The 25,981-nt window shown below is 25.8% G+C and overlaps 1 protein-coding gene and 1 pseudogene across 1 annotated transcript in view; both read right to left on the bottom strand.

The window, feature by feature from the left end:
* The window catches only part of LOC107166316 (lutropin-choriogonadotropic hormone receptor-like), a 142,279-nt gene extending 117,864 nt beyond the window's left edge, over positions 1 to 24,415 (bottom strand). Inside the window, exon 1 of the mRNA XM_089220527.1 lies at positions 24,092 to 24,415. The gene's annotated coding sequence lies outside the window, so the exon portion shown is untranslated. The remainder of the gene's footprint in view (positions 1 to 24,091) is intronic.
* Positions 10,405 to 11,921, bottom strand: LOC149058088 (uncharacterized; annotated as a pseudogene).
* Positions 24,416 to 25,981: the final 1,566 nt, after the last annotated feature.

Here is a 25,981-nt window from a genome sequence, read left to right as displayed (position 1 = left end):
CAAATAAAAAAATTTAAAAAAAGTTTATATTACAAATTAAAATTAGTAAATTATAATAAAATCTAAATCTTACTTTTATTTTTACGTTAGAAATGTTAAAATACATGGGAATTTTTATTCATAAATCACTAAAAATGGTTATTACAATGAAACATTAAAAAGTCATATCAGTTAGGTTAGTAAAGATCAAAGTAAACGATATCTTAAAAAGGCTAAAATAATTGAAAATTATAATAAAACAAATTCAATATATGTGATAATATTGGATGATTTCTGTATTTTTGTTATTTTTGTATCAACCTTTTCTTATTCTAATTTTAATATCTTATTAATTGTCAAGTATAGTTTATTTATTTATACTTATTTTGATTATTAAATGTCGTTGTATGTTTATGCATTTGTGCTAATTTATCAAATTGTTTTTCATAAAATCATACAAAATAGGTAATAGCTAATAAATATTATTCGATTTAAACATTTGCTAATAATTGTTTTGGACGACATTGAGAGCGCAGAGGCATTAAACTCAACTAACTTGATTCGCACATAGTTACAAATCGTTCTTTTTAAAAAATTAATTTTTTTATTCATTAATTTTTTACTTAAATTTCGAAAAATTGTGTTGAACAACATATTCAAATTAAAATCTGACGAATTATACAACTTATTATTATTATACTACTAAATAACAGGTATGGAATATAATTTAATTATTATTTATAAAACATACATTTTTATAGAAAAGGTTATGTAAAAACCACACCATGTGTTGCACATATTCTTGTTTTGTTCTCCTTGGCTACTACGAGTATAACATACGTTAAAAATTGTAACTAACATTTAAAATCAAAGATAAATCATTGTAATCGTATGACAATTTTAAGCAAAGCAGCTCGATTGTAACCATGCTGCTGAGATTTCTTTAACCTTTTTTGTTCTTTTCAACTTTCAATATTTTTCCTCGCGGTTATGAAAACAGCCTAGGTATATAATGGAAAATTACTACTTCAAAGAACAATCTAAATCAGATTTCCAATCTAAGGTGTTACATAAGACTACATAACTATATCCAACTTTATACATGTAGTTTTGTATATTATTATACAAAGTTTTTGTATTTTTTTTTCATTCGTACGACGTATTAAAAGTACAAAATATATTATTTAAAATAATAATATAAATTTATTTGATAGTAATGGCCATGTTATTAATTCAAAATAAACAACAACAAGTAAATAAAATTGTTTCGTGGTTTTTTTGTTGTTTTTATTGTTCTTATAAACATCGGCGACAAAGGCCATTAATTACAGTTTTATGATTTCATTGATTATAAAAACGCTTAATCATTTATAGTTAATTACTATTTATTTTCTGTTATTATGTATAAAATATGCTAGAACTGATCAATAACAAAAATATAAAATGTAGAAAAGTCTATGTATATTTGTTTTTGACACTAAATAGATATATGATAGATACTTATTAATATAGAGAAGTTTTGAGTAACTAAAATTCTTGTCTACTGTTATTTTTGGTACAGAAAAACAGACAGATTATATGGAAAAAAATATATAATTTTATTGCCTACTATTATTTATTTATATTTTTATAATTTTAATACTGAATTGATTGAATTGATTAGTATTCTTAAACACGTAATTAAAACGGAAAGTCAAATTGAAACTCTGATGTTTAAGATTGTTTAATTTTACAAAGATGATATTATAGAAAAATAATTGATTTAAAATCGAACAAAACATTTTACAAAATACATATTTAAAAAGATTAGCAGACTGATTAATTATATTAATAAATTATTTGAAATAATACATGATTATTATTTCTATTTAATATGATTGAATTAATGAGCGCTTTGACTGCAATTTGTTAAATTTAAAAATCATAATTATACAAATATATATATTATAATATAATATATATCGAGATATGATTAGATAAAAGCAATAATTATTTTGTAATATTCAATCTAATAAACCTACTGTAAATGTCCTAATAAAAAAAAAGGTTTTGAATAACAACAAATATTTTAAATCGTTATCGTTACGCTATTTCGTAAAAATTTAAAATTCAAACGCCCTTAAAATTTTTCTTATAATGATACTTCGAGTTTTCTCTATAGCTACTTGAAGGAAAACTTACGGAAAACTTAGTGTTGTATTTTTAATCCTTAGTTATAAACACAAACAAATTTATGATTTTTCAATTTCAAAATTACTTGCAAATTTTCGCGTTTTCCATAGCTTTCGTAAAAATTTGAACTCTAAACGCTTATTAAAAAAAAATTGTGACCAACGATTTTTAATTTTTTTTACCTACAATAATAACAACTAATAAGAAACCTTGTATTAAATTTTCAAGTTTTTTTGGTCATCCAAAATTTTTTTACCGACACTTCAAAAAAAAATTCTCATAAAAATCGAAAATTTCAGTGGTTTATAAATAACTCAAAAAAAATCAAAAATTTTTGAAAATTAAACTGTATATAGATAACAATAACAAAAACATTTGGTCAAAATTTCAAGTATTTACAGTGATTATTTTTTGAATTACAATCATATAAAAAAAAATCGATTTGGGCGAAAACTGGTTTTGCGTAAAAATTCTCGTTTTTCTGTCATTTTTTTTTTGTTTTTCTCGATTTTTTTGAAAACTGTCGGATAATGTTTTTACTTTTGAATTTTATAATGCACCAAGGATATTCACTTTTACATCAGAAACCACCCCCAAAGTTTGAAAATGAAGCATTATTTCAACTAGTAAACAAAAAAACACACATCATTGTAAAATCAATACATTCATCACTTCGTTCAGAATCTAAAAAAATATACAACTCATACTCTATTTGCATAACAGTAATAAGCGTTCGTGTAGTAGCCTATATTTACTGGTAAATTGTTAGATACCGAAAATTCCTACCTGTCATGTTCTTATAAAAATTTAAATATTTTTCATTTCATCACAGTGACGAACACCAGCAATACATCAAGTAAATTATACTTTATTAAATTATGATTAATTAATTGGTGGAATACACTGTTTTTGGCAGGTAAATACACGCGAACAGTTTTTTTTTTGTAGGTAACATAGTATACCTATTATTATTAAATACACATTATGTATTGTATAAAATAGACATTGTATATAGTTAGTATGAGTAATTGAAAAAAAAATTATCCGTTTCAAAGTAATATATAGAACTGTTTGGCATATTATTGCAACTAATCCGAAATAAAAACAATACAATATATAGGACGACACGTATAACTGTACAGGGCCTACAACTGTGATAATGTCAAATACGAAATGATTTTGACACATACAATACGTCACATTATTTTATATTATGATGTATTTACTGGCCGTTGTTGAATGATTTTATTGACTTTGTTATATTACATTCTACAATGGAAATGATTTAGTTTGGAATTACACGTCCTTGCATATTTTGTAAAAGTAAAATGAGATATTTGTGTTGTGTTTGAGTTTAACACCTTTATAAGAGTTTGTTTCAGAACATTAAAAAAAAATATAATGCTCAATATACTGTTTATTTGACACTTAAACTAAACTATTATTTGTGGATTGTCTTATATATTTGAGATTTTGTGAGGAGCGAGAAATGTATTGACTATTGATTTGACAAAGATATGTATTTTTTTTTTCAATCTTTAACTTCATGGTGTTTTTAAACATTTCACCTAGTTGATACTTAAATACGCAGAAATTCCCAGTACCTATACTTTTCTCAATAATTAGGAAAAACTAATTAGACAGTGGGAAAATAGAATAATGTAAGTACCTATGTTTCACTAGCATTTGAAAAAATTTTGTTTTTTGTTATAGGTAGTTTTTAAAAGAATAACTGTAAAGATTTGAAATGTTCATGTTCTCTATAACAGATATAGATGGTTGGCACCATCTGAATAATTTAAACAGACGACAAGAAGTCACTCTAACCAGAGTGAGAATTGGACATTATTTTCTGACCCATTCATTTTTAATCAGTAAAGATTCACCACCTATATGCAATAAATGCCAAGAAGGCCTAACCATTTAACATATCATTCTAGACTGTCTAGACCTTCAAAACATCCGAAATATCTTATTAATACCCATCAACTTAGAAGAAGCTCTCCATGAAGACAACACCATAAAAATCTTAAATTTTTTCACACAAATTAACATTGTAATTAATCTTTAACTAACATGTATTCGTAATTTAAGACTATTGTAGCTTTTGAATTTTAATTATTAATGTAACTCACACAATTTAATATAATAACACAATGTTATTATTGTTATTAACCTTAGTTGTTGAAGCCTCTTTTCTCTTTCAATTAAAAAAAAAAGTTTTTAAAAAAAACAGCATATCATTCTTCGTTTCAATTGAAAAAAAAAACTCATTACAAACGTAATATATTCAATTCTATTATTTTAAATATATAATAATAATTATTATGATTGGCATTTATGATTTTAATTTTATCTACCTAACTACCATTATTATTTTTATTACCTACAATCTATTATCTCAGTTGTTATCAGGCCTGGGCTGATAAATAGGGGCGCTCCTGGAAAAACAGTGTTTTATTCTATTTGCGCCCCCATTCCTAGATTTTCAAATTTAATTATATCAAATTTTGCGCCCCAATTCCTATTCCATATTTTGCGCCCCTGGCAGGCGCCCACTTTGTCTGGCCCTCGCCCGGCCCTGGTTGTTATTATTATTCTTTTTTGAAACAAATTGAATTAAAAAAAATATATATATATAATGTTTTTAATAATTAATAATTATGCTATATTTTACTTAATTTTGAAATTCTTAATTAATTACTTATATTTTCTTTAAAAAAGTATTCATTTTACGGTACATAATAAATAAAACAGCGGTACAGGTAAAATAAATAGTTTTAGAAAATATATCGAGAATATAATAGTATATTATATTTATTATTTAATGAAAAATAATGGTTTTATTAAGATTGCGTATCTAGTGCATAATGATTATACTTTAGAAACTAATTAAATTATTATTTAAAAAAATATCATTTAATTTAATCAATTTAATAAAAAATAAAAACTATACGTATATTAAAACTTCTCATTCATGTTTAAATTAAAATTCATCAATATTTAAAAAAAAATATGGGCTAATCTTATTATGTATAGTATAAAAGTCTTATTTTAAATGTTGAAGTGGCTCTACTGTACACTAAAGTTTGATTGTGCCTCAAAATTGAGTAGGTCATTAGAATGAGTGTGTAGAATTAATATTCAATGATAAATCATTCTATATAAACATTATTCTGAACAAAAATGATCCGTCAACTTATATTTATACAATATTATTGTGTTCATCGCCCCACTCAGAATCTAAAGTAATTGTATGCCACCATATTACAATACTCAAATAGTGTATATAACCAATGTAGGTATCTGAAAATATGGTTTACATTTTTAAGTAAGTTTAAAATTTCACTTATAAAAATTTGAATAAATAGGTACATAATTATAATAGATAAAAGGAGCATACTTAATGAATCACTCTGTATAGTGTATATTATTAATCAATGTAATATATAAAACGCTCTACAAAAACTAAACTGTTAAGAGGACGCTACACCCGCATATGTTGTCTCTGTCTTACAAGTGCGTAACATAGCAAATTTTATACTCAGCAGATCACGTTTAGCTCCGTTAGTTTAAAATTTAAAGTAAAATGACCTCTTACAATAATTAAAGGTAACATTATTATCGAGGGCGCCTCGTTTTATTATATTTTTATTTTAAAGTGAGTTATGAGTATTTTAAGATATACAAACAATTTACAATTTTAAAATACACATAACTCACTTTAAAATTAAAATATAATAAAAAGCCTACGAGGTACCTTCGATAATAATGTTACCTTTAATTTTTGTAAGAGGTCAATTTACTCTAAATTTTAAACTAACAGAGCTAAACGTAATCTGCTGAGCATACAATTTGTTATGTTACGCACTTGTAAGACGAAGACAATATATGCGGGTGTAGCGTTCTCTTAAGAAACTGTTGATTCACTGTCAAAACCCAAGGGATACTAGCTATACGTGACTATAATATTACAGATCGCATATTCAATGACTTGATGCTATTTTAGTACCTGCATTATTATACATTGTTTTCATTTCCTCGTTCCATTTCAACTCTACACATGTGCCTGACATATTTAAATCCTTTAAATGATTGATCGTTTGAGCAAGTTGAAATTATTAAATGGCTATCCTTTAATCCATATAATTTTCAGTATTATGTTTCTAGTATTTATGATCATCATTGTGTTTGATTTATTTAAAGACAAACGTTGTACATATTTTTTCTCTCAATTTTATAGGACTATTATTATTAATTCATTTTTTGTATTAGTAATAGTGATAGTTGTAGCAATACCTAATAGTAATGTATTGTCTGCGAAAAAATAAGGTAGATAGGTATATTATTAAATAATGATGTAATGTAACTTACATTTTTGAAGTGTTTATGCATGTTTTGAACTATTAAATTGTTTTATAATCATTATATTTTTTCAACTATCGAATTATTAAATAAATAAAAAAATACTATTTAATGCAAATCCATAACATACAGCAAAAATGTACGCAACACTTTTCTCTTCTGAGAACAAACCATATAGTTGTAACACTATGTATTAAATTATTTAAATCTTTAAATTTAACGAACAGACTTTGCAAAAATGTGTACAGGGTGATTTTTCTAACATCCTCAACTTCTATTTCTCTTTAATAAATGTCATTACAGGATACTGCTTCTGTTATAAAAATAATACAACAATTTGAATAAATGGTGTTTAACTATATTTAAAAGTTCCAAAATCTGAATTTGAATGAATTATTATTAAAGGAAAATATTGAGGTGAGCATAATTGGTTAACCTCTCTGTACAGTTTAAAGTTAAAGACATTGCATTTATGAATTTACTTTTATAAATAAAAATTATTTTTATTTTGAATTCGATTATTTATATAGTTTATCATTATTATGTATTTATGAAATAATGACTTTCGTACTACTTCGGTCTTTTGTATATGTTAGTGGCATAATAGGTTTTTAAGATGTTTTCACTGTTCTTATTCATAAATAAAACAAGAATACTCACTTTTCACCAAATACACGATTATATGAACCATCATCATTCTTTATGCATGTATGTGCTTTAACATAAAAAAGTAGTTTGAATTGCCAAAACCATTTTGATACTTATTAAGATATATCTAGAATACCTACCCAATTGTCTCGTGTAATAATTTAACTTACTTTAGCACTTATATTAACAATATTATATTAAAAATACAAAATAATAATTATACATTTATTTTGATTGGTGTACAAAATTGATCCCTCATTAGAAATATATATTTCTCTGTATTCATATAATTAATTTTATGATATGTGGCTTGGTGAGGCGCAGTCGTACGCTCAATCTGCGGAAACGCACTGAGCGTACGTACCGGCCGCAGTTGCTAGCTCCCGGATGGGTGACCACCCAGGATTTTTAGCAACATATCCTTGCCACACATACGCAAACACGAGTTACAACCCTACCCACTTATAAAACCTACAAACAAATATACAAAAATAACCCCTACTATACCACCCCACACCCAACGGCCTATGTTTCCGCGGGTTCCCCTTAACAATAATAAAAAAAATGTATGATATCTGTATTGAACCCAAATCCATTTTGTCTTTGCATGAAATAAATCACTCAATAAGTGCACAAAATAAACAGTTCTTAATCTTTAAACCTGCACTATTAATTAACTATGTATAGGTGTACCTACATCAATAATGCTCAATTAAATGCAACAACAATTAATAAACTGGAAAACGTCTATTTCTGCAAAGTTTCTATTTAAATCTTTTAGTAACATCAACACGAGTTATAGTTTATGGAGTCGTATTTAAACATACGCTTTAATATATTCTGCAAAACGTCCAAATTGCCTAAATAAAAGGATAATGATAATAATCGAGCGAACCAACCATTTGCACAATATACTTCTTTGACGATAAAGGTAAATCTCGTTACATAAAAGTATACTGCATGAGGACATATCTTTGGACGGTATACTCATCACATATAATACCGCTGATATATAGACTTTCTTGTCGTTTATACGCCACCGCCGTCTGGATTTTTCAAAGACGATGTTATATTATTATGTTTAACACCGTAGTCGTCGGCTCCTCGTATAATGTAGAACAATAATATTATATTGTCCAAGTTTTTCTCATCGAATTATTATATTATATTATGTTGCGATAACGCAAACCATAATGGAATAAGTTAAACCGGCTGAGGTACTCAACGAAATATGCTACACACGCGTATACTCGGTTTAATGTTCCTCGCGTAAAGTATAACTATATAGATTATAGATTGGTATGGCACTATGGCTAGGTATACTCCGGTAGCCGAGCATGTCTGCGTAGAGATCTTTTTTTTGTTGTATTCCGTCGCAACCTTCAAATGATGATTTTAACGAGTGTTATATCATATATGTATTATGTAGAACACACTAAAGCATAGCAGACATAAGTTCCATTATTTTTAAATAATTATTATGAACAATACATTTTTTGTTCGACGGTTCTTCTGTCGGTTTTCACTCTTCTATACCCGCCCATTGACTCTGCTGCAGTATGCACTATAACAATAATTTATTGATATTATAATACTTCCCGCTGATCGGTATTGCAACTAGTTGATGTCTCAGCACATGACAATAACTGTTAAATTAATTACAGAAATAGGTATATTGGTTGATAATATAATAATATTTATAACAGTCGTAAAGCAATGCACGCATTAAGGTACATATGTTTTTGTTCACACAATAAAAATGTACATTTTTCAAACAAACACTATCCTGTATGTAGCTATTAAAATAATGTAAAAGTAAAAACTGTTTTGACGACAAACATAAAAAAAAAAACTTTAAAAAAACTATTATAAAACACCACGGCACAAATAGTTACCCAACACCTAATATTATATATTATAAGAAATAGTAAACCCTTTTAGCGATATTATTTAGTTCTTATAAATCATAACTAAATCGCTAAACTTTCTTCATTTACACTTTTTGTTTTGGCTTAACCCTTGACCGTAGACTAACATACACATGTAAAAAGACTTCAACTAAATCTGCGACTTCGTATACTTAAATCTTTACTAGTCAATAACAAACACACCAACCTTAATATAAAACTACTAATGTATAAATCCCTCATAAAACCCATTTGGACCTCTGGTCTCCAGACTCCAACTCTGGGGAAATGCAAAAAAATCAAATATAAATCGTGTTCAGGCTTTTCGAAATATTGCATTAAGAAAATTAACGAACTCCCCATCTTATGTTTCTAATCATACCCTTCACACAGACCTGAAAATCAAAACTGTAAAAGAAGAAGCAATGCAGTCACTTATTATAAAAGATTCCATAATCGGCTCGAAACTCATCCCAATCCTTTAATTAAAGATTTTTCAGCAAATGTTATTCCGGGTAATCCTCCAAGGTGTTTAAAACGCAACTGGTGTTGTAGAGATATGCTAACTTAATATTATAATAAATAAAAAAATAATATATAAATAAATTCATATATATATATATATAAATGTATAAATTAATGTATAACCTCAATTTATAAGTGTCATCACTGGGTGGCTGCTTTTATCAAGCTTATTCGTGTATTTTATTTATCTTAGCTAATACTCTTATTGTGCCCATGAGGTACAGATTGTGTATATAATAATAAAGGAAAAAACATACTTTTTGTCTAATATTTACATCGCATGATCGCATTTCGCATGGTACCTATGAAACGATGATATAATTATTTTTTTCCACGAATTATTTGTTAATCTGTATTAATGCAGAATGTCTAGCCTGCTGCAGTGAATATCTATCCCCATAAAGACGAGTATCGTTGTAATTTGACGACTTTACACGGTATAAGATTCGCATCTCTGTATGAATAAGTTGAAAAAAATATTGAATCATCACATTGGTATACCAACAAAAAAACAACCTACACAAACAAATTCGGTCTTGTAGAACTCTCTAAATATTTAAAAGTACCTATTTGTGACATGTTCTTAGTGTATATGTTACCGGCAAAGTGTTAAATATAGACATTCTATAAATGTCCTAGGCATTCTATAGAATTCCTTGAAATATTAGCCAATGTATTAAATTTGAATGTTATTTTATATTATGTCTAGGTAATCTATAGAATTCCCAGGATTTCTTATAGAATGCCAATACTATGTTAGGTAATGTGTTAAATCAAAATATGTTTATTATTATTTATTGTTTATTATTCATTTATTACAGCAAACAGATGATAAATAGCATTTCGAACTACATAAAATATTATTTTTTACACATCAACATTTTTTGGATTGACACTTTGTCTTGCATGTACATTTTATAAAACCTTGTCCAGTTCTTGTAGATTGTTGAGTTGTAATTGTACGCAAAGCAAATGTATTTTCTCTTGGAACTTGGTCAATTGTTATTGAATTTTTTGGTATATTGTGAATTGAGATCTTGAATATAAAGATTTTAAAAGCCCATCCTTAGTCCCTAATCTATAATACCCATCGAATGTTATCTGCAAAAATATTTTAATTGATCATAAAATAATAAAATATAAACGGTTGAATTACTATAACATGATATGTATTATTTTATGTTTACCTCCATAACAACAGTTTAAATATTTCGAGCGTCTCCGCGACCATTGTTCACATCGAGAACTAGAACTCTAACTGTAGCACCTACTTCGGCCGGTTTAAGATTTTTATTTGACCATTTTTCATTTTAACTGCTTGATTTTCAAGATTTTCTTTAGCATTCTTCGATTATCTATAGCATTTGCATTATTTGATTGAATTTTAGGAATTGTATCTTGAATTGAATTATCTTGATTATTTTCACAATAATTGCTATTCTTGGGAAGTATTGGATCATCATATTGATGTTCATTTTTTTCAAATACTTCTAGTAACTGTTCTTCGTTTTCTAAATAGTCGACTACTACTTTTGGCAAATTTGATGTGCTAAGCCCAACCTTGACTTAACAACCAAATAATGCCTCATATGGTGACATCTTAATCCCAGAATTTAAGGCCCTATTTTTCATTAATTGAATGAATCTCAATTCTCAATCCTTAACTCCAGTGAGAATTTTTTTTTTTGCATTCATGTTGTGAGCATATTCTCGACGTCTTGATTTGTTCTTTCAGCATTCCCCTGACTTTGGCTGTGCCTTGGCTTACTATAAACAATTTTAAGTTCAGGCCACTTTTTTTTTAAGTTGGCAACTATGTTATTTGAAAATTCACGTCCGTTATCAGATTGTAGGATCGATGGAGCTCCTATTAGCGTAAAAATATCTATATGAGGTTAAATTATGCAATTTCTTCTGCTCGTTTATGTTCAAGTGGCTTAAGAAATATAAATTTGGTAAGGTGATCTTACTGATCTTAGTATACTAACATAAATTTATATTTTTTATCTGGATTTGACTGAAAATCAATGAGGTCAATCTGACATCGAGAATTGAATTCTGGTGAAATAATAGGCTTAACCACTACTCCTTTTTTAACGCCTTTTTGTTTCTATTGACATGGTTCACATAATTGTAAAAACCCTCTATATCACACCGAGTAAAATTTTTATATTTTCTTGAAAGTTCCGAAATCATCCTGTCACGACCATCATGATCGATTGATTCTTGTGTAATTTTTAGAATTTCGAAAAGTTCATCATCGATAACATAAAATAATATGTTGTCATCAGCTGCAGTTACCGAAGAAATTATTTTTTTTATTTGCTGTTCAAGTGTACAACCATAATATTATATCTATAAAAACCCCAAAATTACATATAGTATTATTAGAAATAAATTTTAACTGAGAATTATATATTATAAAATATTTATAGCATAAAAATATAAGATAAATTATTAATTTTCTGAAAAATCTTTTTGACATAAGTATCTAATAAGAATAACATATTATTTTTTTTTACTATAAGTATCGACTTACATAATACAGCATTAAAAAAATAAATACCTTTGAAGCTTCCAGTAATCATGCGATGTTTTCTTTTTCTTTTTACCATCTTTAAGCAGTAGTAACTCGTGTAATATATTTTATTGATAGTTTTCATTCGATAAATAAACTGTATTTTTCGAATTTTTCTGACATTTACTTAATTCGGTATAGAAACGTTCAGACATTTTTAAAATATATCTCAACACGACAACACGACAAACACTCTAAGAGTGAAAAAAAATATTTTAAAAACGTATTTTGAATTTTCCCGTATACACGAACAACATAATAATATCATTACCTACCTTATGCGATAAGATAATCGTCAAGATAAGAAATAATAATCATTAATTTCACTAATGTGAAGTTTTATATTAATTATATACTTTTCCTGCTCGAGGTCATGTAATCTATACAAAATCTAGTTATTGTATATATTTTATACTTTTCCTGCTCATTTTTGGCATTCTATAGAATACCTAGAATTTCTATATAATACTGGATTCAACACTGCCGGTAACATATATATGTGTATTATCGTATTTTAAAACTTGTTGTTGGGAAATAAAATATTTCAATTTTTTCGTTTAACTATTTAAATACTATCTAAATACTTTTTGAAATGCATTTCATAAGTATTTTTCACAGTTAATAGCAATACTACAAGTCTACAATACACAATAAGGTGATAATATAAAGGTGTACGAATGTAGGAATGGCCTCAGATTTCGAAGCAGAAATTATTAATAATTTCAAAATCAATAAAATAAAGGTATACAACTCTTCCAATGTTAATCATTTACTTGCATCTAGTGCGTATATATATATATATGTCATATCGACCCAGCAAACGCTGCAGAGATAATATGGCGAGATTATATTATCCTCTACATTATCTTCGATGACATAGGTATCTACTTATTACTTTAAATGCCACGTGGCGTTCGTTTTGGCCATTTGACAAACACATTTTGTTGCTCAGCCAAAGGTTAGTTTCGATTATATGCGAACAGCACCACCGGAGAAAAAAAAATGTCATGGTATTTAATATTTATACATGGAACGCAGGTAATGCAATAACGTTTTATTACCATAATCAGGTTTTTTTCAAACTATATAAATTCTACCATTTACAATCAAATAATTCAACTGAAGAGATGCGATCGTTAATGTAATCATAGCATGCGCAGGTGCATTTGAATGGTAAAAACCAGCACAGAGGATGATGGTATGCGTAATTCGTGAATTATCTTTTTAACGAGTTAAATATAGATGGATAGTTTCAGTTTATTGTTTATGAATCGAAAAATTTATAAGCCACTATCACCGGTCAAAAATTTGTAAGATAAACTTGTAACTCTTAAAAATGATATATAGGTATTTATGTTTAACATTTGGATAAAAAAACAATATTTTAAACCATAATTATAGTTTTTATATGATGAAACAAAGTAATTTGCAGTTATTTGTCACTTCTACACTACAAGCACGATTTAAATTAATTTTACATAAAACGCAAACACTGTCAGTTCCATTAGGTATAACTATTGTCCTAACTATGCTATTCAATTATCACAATTTATAAACCACAAGGAGGTATCAAAAAAATATGTCCTCCATATCGAGAAAGGCTGGTGACAAAAAAAAAACAAAAAATGAACAAGCACTATGTCATAAGCGAAAAACAAAATATCTTCAAATTGTGGTGTTTAAATTTGATATAAATCATTTGAAATACAAAAAAATAATATGAAATTAACACTATTACAGATCAGAAAAAAACATTCATACATTTGCAAATTTTTACACAACAAATATCATAAAAATTGTGTTTATATGAATATTAAGATACTAATTATTATTTGTATGATTATAAAATATTAAGTCCATACTACAATTCAAAATCTAAAATAACCAGTGAAAAGTAGGTACGCCATTTACCTAATGTATAATAGTTAAAATTGTAATTGTAAATTAATAAGTTTATTGTACACCCCAAGGCCTATGTTTCCGATAGTTAATAATATAAATTAATAATTAATCATTCATGTACGATTTAGATTTAAGAATAGTTTACATTGTTCGGTTGTTCATAACATTCAATTATATACTATTATTCTCATCAAACAAAACGGTTTTTATTACCTATCCAATCCTAAACGAAATCCTAAAAATTATTTTTCTCATCATGTGACAAATATTGAAATATATGTGGGCAAGTATGTGTCCGTATAATATAATATGCCCTGTTTTTAAGACTTTATTCAAGCTCTATTAACTATACATCGGAGTAATCATGGCACATATGCTCTATCTCCATCAACATTTACTCATTTACTACATAAGCTACACATTTTAAAATTTGTTAATTCTTTAAAATTTTTAATAATTCCAAAGTATTCCAAACAATTAAGAACTAATTACTATAAAAATAATAGAAAAATGCATAAAAAAAATTAGGTATACCTATCCTTTAACACAGGTTTTATACGAACATTGAACGCGTCATATATTTCAACAATAAAAATGAGTTAGGTACAATATATGCCATTTGGTTTACACTTTTTCGATCAGAATGAATAATATGGACGATACGATTCGGTGTAAAACCCATACGATTTACCATGCATCTATGCAGTGTCTTACTAACAATAGTTGAAGAAGATTAATAGTTTCATCGAATGGAATACGGACAAAAATGAACCATTTTTCAGTGTTTCGAGATTCGACAGTCAAACGTATGTATTCTGGTTTGAATCTTCAAAGCTAAACTAAATTACGCATAACTTAAAAAAGACCAACCATTGAATTAAAGTATTAACGCTCAGACCATAATCTATCAACAGTTAAAATTGGTTTAATTCCGACATTTTAATACATATTAATGTATATTAGTTGTATAATAATGTAATAAATAATAAGTAGGTGTTTAATGCAAGTATATGTAACACATAAAATGAAACTTTATTGGTTAAATTTAACGTTACCGATTTGATTTTTGTTATTATTATTAACTAACTTTGTCTAATTAAAACAATATGAAGCATAAAATCTATATTTTATTAATATTTATTAAATTATTAATTACATATTCCTTCACTCGATATCGAATAGCTTATGATTAAAATATCCTGATCTTTTTATTTACCTTTTTTTTTACAGATGAGAAAAAAGATTGGCTATTATTTCAAGCACATTTCAAAGTAGAAAAGAAAATATCTTATTGACTTTAACAAACGACATTAATCGATTTTTGGTTCTATAAATATTGAAGATTCGGATAATATTTTCTTTTCTCTTTATGTTATGTAAATATTTGTAACAAAATATCATTACAAATATATATTTCATTCTAAAGTCCCTTACAACCAATAATGAAGAATTGATTAATTTATAAATAATTGTCTAAATATTATTTATATTATGTATGTATAATATATACTAGGACAATAATTTTATCAGTTTCTAAATTTAAATTTCTTTCTGTAAACAAATCTATAAATGATACATTTATAAGCTAACAAAATTATAACTATATACCTATCCTAGTTACCCACTATTGAACTTGAATCAAATTAACTTTATTGTTTTATTTTTACCAAACATTATTGATATCTCCTAACTTTTTAGTATATCCATACTTATTCATTCATATCATTTTCCAGGATTTAATTAGTGAGTAATATGTGAGCACTAAAATATTATTCGTCGATTATTATAATATTTCCCAGTGTTTCTTAAAGGGTATAATGTGAAATTTTAAAGGTATACCGTGACAACTTGAACTTTTAGCCACTCTTAAAGTACTTATTATTTTTGGCAAATAAACAATGTCTATCCAAAGTATGCCGTGACTTAGAAAAACTAATAATTTGACATGATATGAAAGTGTTAACCACTAATATAGTATGTAATTGATAAAATATAGATATGCAATGTGTATTTTAATATAATATGCATAATGGATGAGCATCTTGTAGATCTTATAACCTACTCAAAAATAAACAAAACAATATAATAACACACGGAACTACAGATAATTAATAATGTAATCATGGAGACAATTTAAAATGTGCTTGAATATATTTTTATACATGACAATAGTCAATAAACGATATTAGATGATACATCATTCCACTAACTATAATGTTTAAAGATATTAAAAATGAACAATAATTTTAAAATAAATAATAATTGATACTGATATTTTTATAAATTTTTAAACAACACGAAAAACTGTCTCCAGAGTATGAAGAAAGTTATGTAAATATAAACAAATAATAGCAAGGTATGCATTTAAGTAGGTATACTTATTCGAAATTATTAGCGAGGCAATTTCAAAATTCACTACCTACGAATGTAGGCATTATTATACATAAAGTGTTACACTAACCAGTAACCAAGACTAGAATATATTATTACAATTAAGTATAAACTATGTGTACAATGTTGGTACCTATCTATGTAAACATAAATTATTATTCGTATCAAAAATAATTTTTTTTCTTTTAAATTAATGTAGGTACTGCGGTTACAATATCCATTAACGGGACGGTACCGACCTTAATGATTTGTATTTGCATTGATTATAATTAATACATTTTTCTGGTCTCAAATATCAATGAGAAATTGATTGTATACTTTTGTATCTTAAAGATATCTAATGTAGTTACTAATTCCCGTGAAGGTATAATAACAATATTTAACAATATTGAGATTCTACTTCCAATACCTATTATGTGAGCTTGTTTATTGAAATGCATTAATGATTGTACTATACATCGTAATGTGTGTTAAAAAATACTTACAAGCGCTTAAGTATATAAATTATTCATGATGAAATATTAAAAATAAATGTTTTTGTTGTAGAAAAAAAAAATGTAGCGATTCTACCCGAACATTCCGATTTCCATTATCTAGTCCTTTTATTATAATGTCTATTTTGTGGGTTTAAGCAGTAAAAGAAATTTGAAATCCGTAAATAATACAATAAACTATTATTTTTGTTTTATATTTTAGATTGTATACATTTCATATTCGGTTTCAAAAATTTGTACATACAAATAATTTCAGTGCATTGAAATACATTTTGTGTGTCTAAAACATATTTTTACACAAAATTTTGTGTTTGTACAATTTTTTTATTCTATTACAGTTTCTAAAGAAATTTTTTTTAAATCGAAAAACTCACATTACGCAAAAACACATACTAAATTAAAAAAAAATGTATAAGCTTTTAGATAATCTTCGGTACGTATAGGGAAGAGTATAACGATTTAAATATTTTTTTAATACAACAATAATTATCAAGAACGTTAAAATGATCATCCTCGTTATTATGTCCTTAAATAATAACAACCACTGGTTTTCAACGGAAACCGCTTCTTCATTTTACAATTATAATTCAAAAAATGTTTATAGTTCATATTTTAACAATTACCGAGTCTTGCATTTAAATAATATCGTAGAGGAGTCTTTATATCTTACAATTTATACACAATCTGTTGCGGTTATATAGGATTGCTCTTAAATATTCGCAAAGGAGACAAGTAGGTGGATGCGGTTATCTTATAAAAAAATGTATCTTCAACTTTTTATTTTTTTTTTTTTTTTAGTTCAACTTACGGCAGATATTACTCTACCGATAGTTATTTTTAAACTTTTTAAATCAATTAAAATCTTTGTTTGCAGAAATTGCCTAGTTTATGGAGTATTTGAAAATTAAAAACTTTCCTTCAGAAATATACTGATACGAATAAAAATGGGAACTTATTCAATGGTAGGCTGTATTAAATTTGTGAGACACTTTAGAAATTAATGGCCCTCAGAAGAAAAGTAATTCGATTACCAATACTTCATATTCATCGACAAAATGAAAATGTTTAGATTTTATCAAACTTAACATTAGTTTGTTTAAATGTGTTATTCTTATTTAGCAATTTAATATTTATCTGTGTAATCACATCTTTGGAAATGAGTGCCAACAATCACTAAAATTGAAACTTCTATTTTCAAACACTTAAAATTTGTGTGTCGTATTATAATGCCTATAACTATTTTGGTTTTTAATATTATATTTACTATGTAACAAATAACTGTACAATTCTGTAAATTACACAGAATAGTAATAAACCTCTAACTTTATGTCACTCATTGTATATTTGATTATGATAAGAAATAAGATTATTGAAATTAAAGTATCATTACCTATTATTATACTAATTATAAATAATAATATCGCTTGTGTTTTTTCACAAGAAAGTGTTAAGAAAGTTGTAAATATTTAATTTTTTTAATTTATTTAGTTTTTTCTGAGTATTAATAACTTTCAAAAATCGAAATATTGAAAAACTCTTCTGATATAAAAACAGATTATATTCATTATAACTAATAATGGTTATAATCGATTCTAATACCATAATTTCTACAATGAGTTAAGTGCGGAAAGGGTTTTTAACAATATATTGGATATAATTAATAGTAATAAGTCACTAATATTGTATAAACTGTTTTTTTTTCTTCCTATTCTATGTAAATATTTATAAGTATATAATTGTATAAAACTCAAAGCTAATGGCCTATGCTGCCGAAGCTATAACGTTCAATAAAAAAAATAATATATATATATATATATTGGATAATTGTAAGAAAGAGAAAAAATTATACTGAATTGCCTTCTTAACTTGAATAAATTAAACAGTGCAAATATTTATGTAGTCCTGTATAAAATTAATGTGGTTATTATTAACGATTAAAAAATAAAAGTTAAACTTCGTAGGTATATAAACCTAATTTAATTATAACTCAAACGTCTCAAACCCATGTCATTTAATCTTAATAATTTTAGATTTTGCTGGAACCGAATAAATTTATTCTTTCCTAATGTTATAACAATACATATTAAGTACATATTTTGCAATATGTGTCTTAAATAATCTATTCACGTTAACTGATTGTGTCAATATTATATTTAGATTTTATTTTAAAAAATCTTATGAAATCAAAAAGTTAAATCTGTACATTTTATCTAGCTTATATGATGTTAATTATAATGCAGTTAATGCAATTATCGTATTTATTAATATTTTAATTTATGCAACCGTAAAACATATTTTAATCCAATATAATGAATAATCCAAGGTATGTATACTTTTTTCAAGTATCTAGTAAAAGCTATAAAACTTCAATTATTTCATGAAAAAATCTAATAAGCACCTGACAGAAAATCAACTTTAATTATTTTTTCATTAATATTTCAAAAAAACAAAAACACTTGCATAATACTATTTTATTTATTTTAAAGATTTAAAAACATGAAAAAATCGAATAAGTTTTACAATTAAAACATTAAATGCTAAATACTATTCCAGCGTTTAATAATAAAACTTTTTGATCTTAATTTCATGATAACGCCTTATATGCATAATATAAAAGCTCTATTAATGTAAGTAAATATTATAGTACATACAACCGGACATAGTTATTTATGTGATTAAGTTATATCTTCCCTAATCTCATTATTCATATTATTCTTGTCACCTATCAAACCTACTTATTATACTAAGAAAAACATATAGATTGTAGATTACTTCAAATAAATTAAAAAAATTTTATTATATTTTTGTTTTTTTATTGAGCCCGTCTAATATGTCTTCTCCCCAAAATTTAAAATGAAAATCAATTAATATTTATACAATATTTTTTTTTTATTATTATTATTATTTATCTAGTTCCAACACTGTTTAAAAATTATTTTTTCTAAATGGGTAAATACTTACCACGTTGGCACAACTAGGAGGGTGCACAGGGGATTTGCATATTAAATATAATTTTTTGGACAGATAAATTATGTTAAAATAGTGGTGACAGTTATATTTTACTAATCTCATAAGTATTCACTCATATTAAAATTCTTCTAAAAATATTGATCTAATTGTGCCCAGGCTTATGCATAGTGTGAAAAATTGCGAAATCCAACTATGTTTCGTCATTGCATTCTGATAATATTCTTAAAGTATTAATCCCGTTGTAATTGTTGTTGTTATATTTAACAATTAATCACGGCTTTCAGCCTTTTATATGAAACACCGCGCGATGACTTATGAACTTTTGATACCTACACATAATAAAAACAAACCTGCAATTCGATCACTTCCTTTTTGCAATGAATTATATTATGTTGCAAGAAGTTTGTGGAAAAAGTCCAATTTGAGTACAAAATATATTGTAACATATTACATAATATATAAACTTGACCTGCCACATGTGGTAATATTCAATCGTTATAAATCCAAATAAAAGTACACAAGCAGACCATGTACACCTAACGTATTTTTAAATAATTGTTTTAAAAAAATAAGGACTAAATTGAATCAGATGAAAATGAATAGCTTAATGCGTTTTAGATGTTTATGTTGGATATAAATCATTGATAATTGTCTTTATTCGTTGTGTAATTTTATTATTATATTATTAATACCACAATAAACGAGTTAAAATTAATACTGAACATTGTTTGATGTTTGTTAGCTTGGTTACATTTTTTTGAGAACTGTACACACGTCTACTTGGTTATATAGGTGCAATGTATAAAATATGTTTAGACAACAGATAAATAATGGGAACAAATAATGTAGGTATACCGGCTCTCTCGATTACAAACTCATCGAAACGCCGATAATATGACGTATGATAATCTATATAAGCTATAAGTATACTCTGTGAACACAGTTCAGCTATCTATGACTATATAGGTATACTAAATTTTAAACATTTTTTTGTTAACAGCACACAGTGTAAAAAAAAAAATGCGCCACCTATAATAGAACAAATATTTTACTGAAGATTATAATCAAAAAATACGTGCGTAGAATAGTAATGAAAATATTGTAAAAAAATAAAAACTGCATAAATTAATTATCGTAAACAACTGCAGTATATTAAATGATAATACGATAGAGAATAAAAATTATGAACAACGCGTTTGATAAAACAATACAACTAATGATTATTTGATCTGAAGACTATATTTAGTAGGTACTTTCATCGCGTAATATTTTTAATCGCCCCAGTAGAAAAATAAATTATGTTATTGTTCATTATTGAATATGAAACTTAAAACAGTGAAAACCCATCATCGTATATTCGTATAGGACACGTTGTATATTATACACAGAGTAGATATATAATAAAAACACTAATCCATATTCCATACCGTTCGGTTTCAGATAAAAGTTAACGACACTATTTACCAAATATACTGTTTTAAGAATCGACTAATGATAACAGTCAAAATAATTTTATCCTCCATCTAGACGTTGCCTAATGTATACTTCCGACACGTATCTCGTGTTCAATGAACTTTGGAATTTTATGCGAATGGTACAATATGATAGTGAACAAAGCGTCGAGAAAAATAAATAGTACAACGAAGCAAAAGAAGAACCAACATCAATTATATATATTTTAAGCGTTATCTTTGCAGCAGCTTTACTAGGTGTATCGATTTCTTGCCAAAAAAAAAAAAAAAGTGTTTATAAATACGTGTCTTAAATATTTAGCCGATTAGATTACCATTATAATTTACGTAAAAATGTATGATGAAAAGTTTCATTCTTTACTTTTATAACAAAAAACACTTTTATTAAAGCGTGGTTAAAAAATTCAATAATTGCTTTTATGCGTTTAATCAGTATTTTCAAATCGCAATTACACTGTAAAGTAAATACAAAATGAACAAAGTCACCAAATGTGATTAAAAACTATATTGTTATTTAGTGTTTAATAAATTACATCAGAAAAGTTAATTAAGAGAAGTTCTAAAAAATTTCCTATGGACTTTTGGTTTATAGATTATGGTCGCAAACTTGCAAATATTTAATTTACTGAATATATTATATCATTAAATAGGTATAAAATGTATTTAAATAAACATTTAAACCTCAAAAATTACAATATACTCAAAAACAAATAATATAATTCAAAAATACCTTTTCGTGTATGATAAAATAAAATGTGAAATAAAAATGCTTAAAATAAAGAAAAAGATTTTTGTACATTTAACAGCTTCAAAAAATTTTTCTTGTAACATACAAACAACAAACCTATATATGTTTATAATAATAATAGTTTTTTCACTCCGCTTAGAGATTAATAAAATACCTTCAACAGAAATTAGTTTATATAATAAAAATCAAATAACAATGATAACTGCTTGGAAAATTAACGCTACATTAAACTAATGACAGTTATTTCAAATCAAACTACATGCCAAATTCATATGATCAGATAAAGATTTATAAAAAATGGTTAGGTTAGGTAAATTTTCGAAAAAAAAAAACCACAAGTATATAACTTTACTGAAAATATAATCCATTTAGGTATTTATTTACATTTCACTATTTCAGTGATTTATGTTGAACCACGATTAATGGATAACAATTAATTATTATAGAAGTTATGAATAAAAAATATATAAAATAAAATTTTAGAACTCAATAAACACTATTTTAGTCATTAAAAAAATATAAAAAAGTTGTCAATCAAACTGAGTTTAGTTAATATATAATATATATATTGACTATTTAATATATATATTTAATGTATATATTCTCTAATATATACCCCGTGAAACACTACACACAATCTACGAAAAATATGTAGTAATCTCGAAATTATTTTTAAACGTTTTAATTTATACTTAATAATCAATTTGTCATTGATTATTTGAAAGCTAATTAAAAATATAGCTATAAATAATTATAGAATACATCACACATATATTCATACATATTAAGTTTAATGAATAATAAAAATACAAAAATCACAAATCTATGATTTAAATTTTACAAGGCTAGATTGAAGATAAAACTAGACACTAACAAGTTACATCATTTTAAATAAAGAGGATTTTTTAATTACATTAAATGTGATTGTAGTTTTGTGAAAATTGTGTTTATTTATTCTACTCATTAATTACTTGTATTACATATTTTTCTATTTTATAAGTGAATTAACGCATTACATTTCATATTTATAAACTACCATTCATTGATTCCATTCAAATACATTTAAAAGGTATGCAATTTACATGCACTGAAACCATAGACATCATAATTTAAGGAATAATGGAATTAATAGTTAAATTGCTCATTAGTATTATGACTTATAACTATTTTTTATTTTTTCAAATTATATTGAAAATTATAAGTATATTTTTAAAAGTCTTTGAATCTAAATTTAATAGGCCTATATAATATACAATACGAAGTTACCATATTATACATATATGGAAAATAACAAAATAGATACTTTATTGTTATTTGCATAACTTATTTTTCTTTGTTTATTTATTTTAATTAATATTATTCATTTAACTGGTAACTTCAGTACTTATGTTACTTTTTTCAAATTATCAAATAAGTAAGTTATCCATAAGTTCTTTGTTTCATAAAATTATCTTATAATATCATTATAAGACATGCAATTTAAAAAGTACCATAAAAAACGAATCATATTCAAATGACAAATCAACAATGAACTATAGCTGCAGAACTGCAGATTATAAATAAATGATATAATATACCTTCCTACAGTACGTATATACGTCATATCATATCATGACGTAAACAATGATAATATATTAATTCTAATAGTCATTCAAGTATAAATTAATTTAATGTTAGTTAATGGGCTTAAAAAAAACTTCAAATTTAACCATTGTTTACACTTTACAAACTGTACAAATTAATAAATAATATATATATATTTTTTTTTTTTAATATGATGATATGTTTTTATATTCAAATAACATATTTTTAATATGAATACGATACCCATGTCCGGGTTCAATTTATAGCCAACCAATAATTAATACCATAATACTCGTATTAATTGGTAGTTAATTTATCACATATATTATTGTATTAAAATGTAAAAGTTAACGTACCTGTATATGTTTATATTGCACGATCAATGTTAAATTAATATCTCGATTTTATTTTTGTTTCAATTTCAGGTTTTTTTTTACTCATATCATTATCATTTTCGCGGGACGTTTGAATGGCAATCATATTGAAAAGAAAAACATTGTGATCAATTTTGTATCAATAATAATTGCGGTTCTCGCTTGGGCGGAAGTGAAACATAATTAAACAAAAATATTACGACATGACTCCTCGTATAATATCACGTGAATTTATTATATCGTTGTATACGGCGCGACGTGTTAGCCGTTCCAAGCGCGTGGCACGACTGCTGAATTTTGACCAGCAACGCGCCTCCCTTGAGCTTCGACTGCACGCTTGCGGCTCTATCTGGCGCATTTCAAAGTTTTTTTGATTCGTGCACGCGTTTGCGTATGACCAATTGAAACGAGTTTTAAATTTTTTTACAGGTTCAATGGAACATATTTTGTATTCTATGACGAGAAAATATTAAAATGTCGACATATTATTTTCTCGATTTTAAGATATTTGCATATAGCCTTGTAGAGTGTTCTTATACATGCTCTAACACAAAAATTCAAAATACATAACAAAAAACACTTATATTATGTAATAAAAGTAAAACTTTTCTTAAATCAAATACTTTGATCTTTTGATCTATAAATATAAAGCGGCAAACGGTGTTTCATTTTTATACTTTCAAGTGGTAAAATAACTTTTACGATTCAAATACGCACAGTATTATACGTGTACCTTAACGCTGACCTTAGAATTAATCCAATTTTTTATTATTTTTTGTGTTATTCTTTATTATGCATTTTCATAACTCAAAGTTATTTTATAATTTTAAACTGTTCGCTATATTTGTTAATTTACTACCTATAAAATAATTAAATATTTTTAAAACAATACTATATTTTTACAGTTAACTGCGATTGCGAGAAAATCTCTTCATAGCAATAATATTTTATTATAATTTATAGATATTAGGGAGAAAAAAAACGAGTAGACAATTCTAAAAAAACATAAATTGATTTTATGTAACTGTATTTATCGTTATCTTAATTTTGTTCACCTCTATGTCCCTTGTTGATATATTGTACTACTTCATGTAGTAAAATACACAAATTATCTTACTTGTACTACCTACTTACGTGCAACCTAGTAAGACAATAACTCAGATTTGGCACGGTAACCTGTTGTGGGGTACTGGGGTCGCGAAGAATGTATTTTTATACATAAGTATTAAAAAGTGTGTAATGATGGTTTTAATATTTTTGGCACTAAATACTGTGGGCCATATAGATATTAGAAATATTGTTTCATTTTTTTTTTTTTTTTTTACTTATGGATATCAAAAAATCAAAAAACTTCTGGCGTATAGTGTAATACCCAAATGCCACACGTAGTGGTTTCGACAAATCATTCATCTTTTTTAACAATAATTAAAAGACCATCAAACGAAGGTTTTTGTTAAATTTCATTCGATTTCATAAAACGTAAATATTAATTTAATTCATATATGGTACCTACATATTATGCATATTAAAAGAATAAAAAAGATTCTACAACAAATTAATTGTTAACGGTACATAAACATTTACGTGCAGTATTAAATATATATATTTTATGAATATTATAATGTTGATTACATTAACATTTAGCGATTGATTAATCAAAATATGACCAAATATAAATATTTTATTATCTTTAAGTAATATAATTTTTAATTCAGTAAATTAACATTATTTAATATAAAAATAAAAATTTAGCATTATGTACAGTGTTCAAGAACTAGTTTATAATTTACAGAGGGTTTTGACGCACGAATTGACTTCATATGAAATTTGGAATCATAGAAATTTGGACGATATGTAGGTATACTTCTTAAT

This window comes from Diuraphis noxia, unplaced genomic scaffold, assembly GCF_037042655.1.
Source record: "Diuraphis noxia isolate RWA-SAM2 unplaced genomic scaffold, SU_Dnox_SAM2 contig0002, whole genome shotgun sequence".
In the NCBI taxonomy this organism is placed as follows: Eukaryota; Metazoa; Arthropoda; class Insecta; order Hemiptera; family Aphididae; genus Diuraphis; species Diuraphis noxia.
Note: the sequence above shows the minus strand (reverse complement) of the source record. Positions and strands in the feature narration are given on the sequence as shown.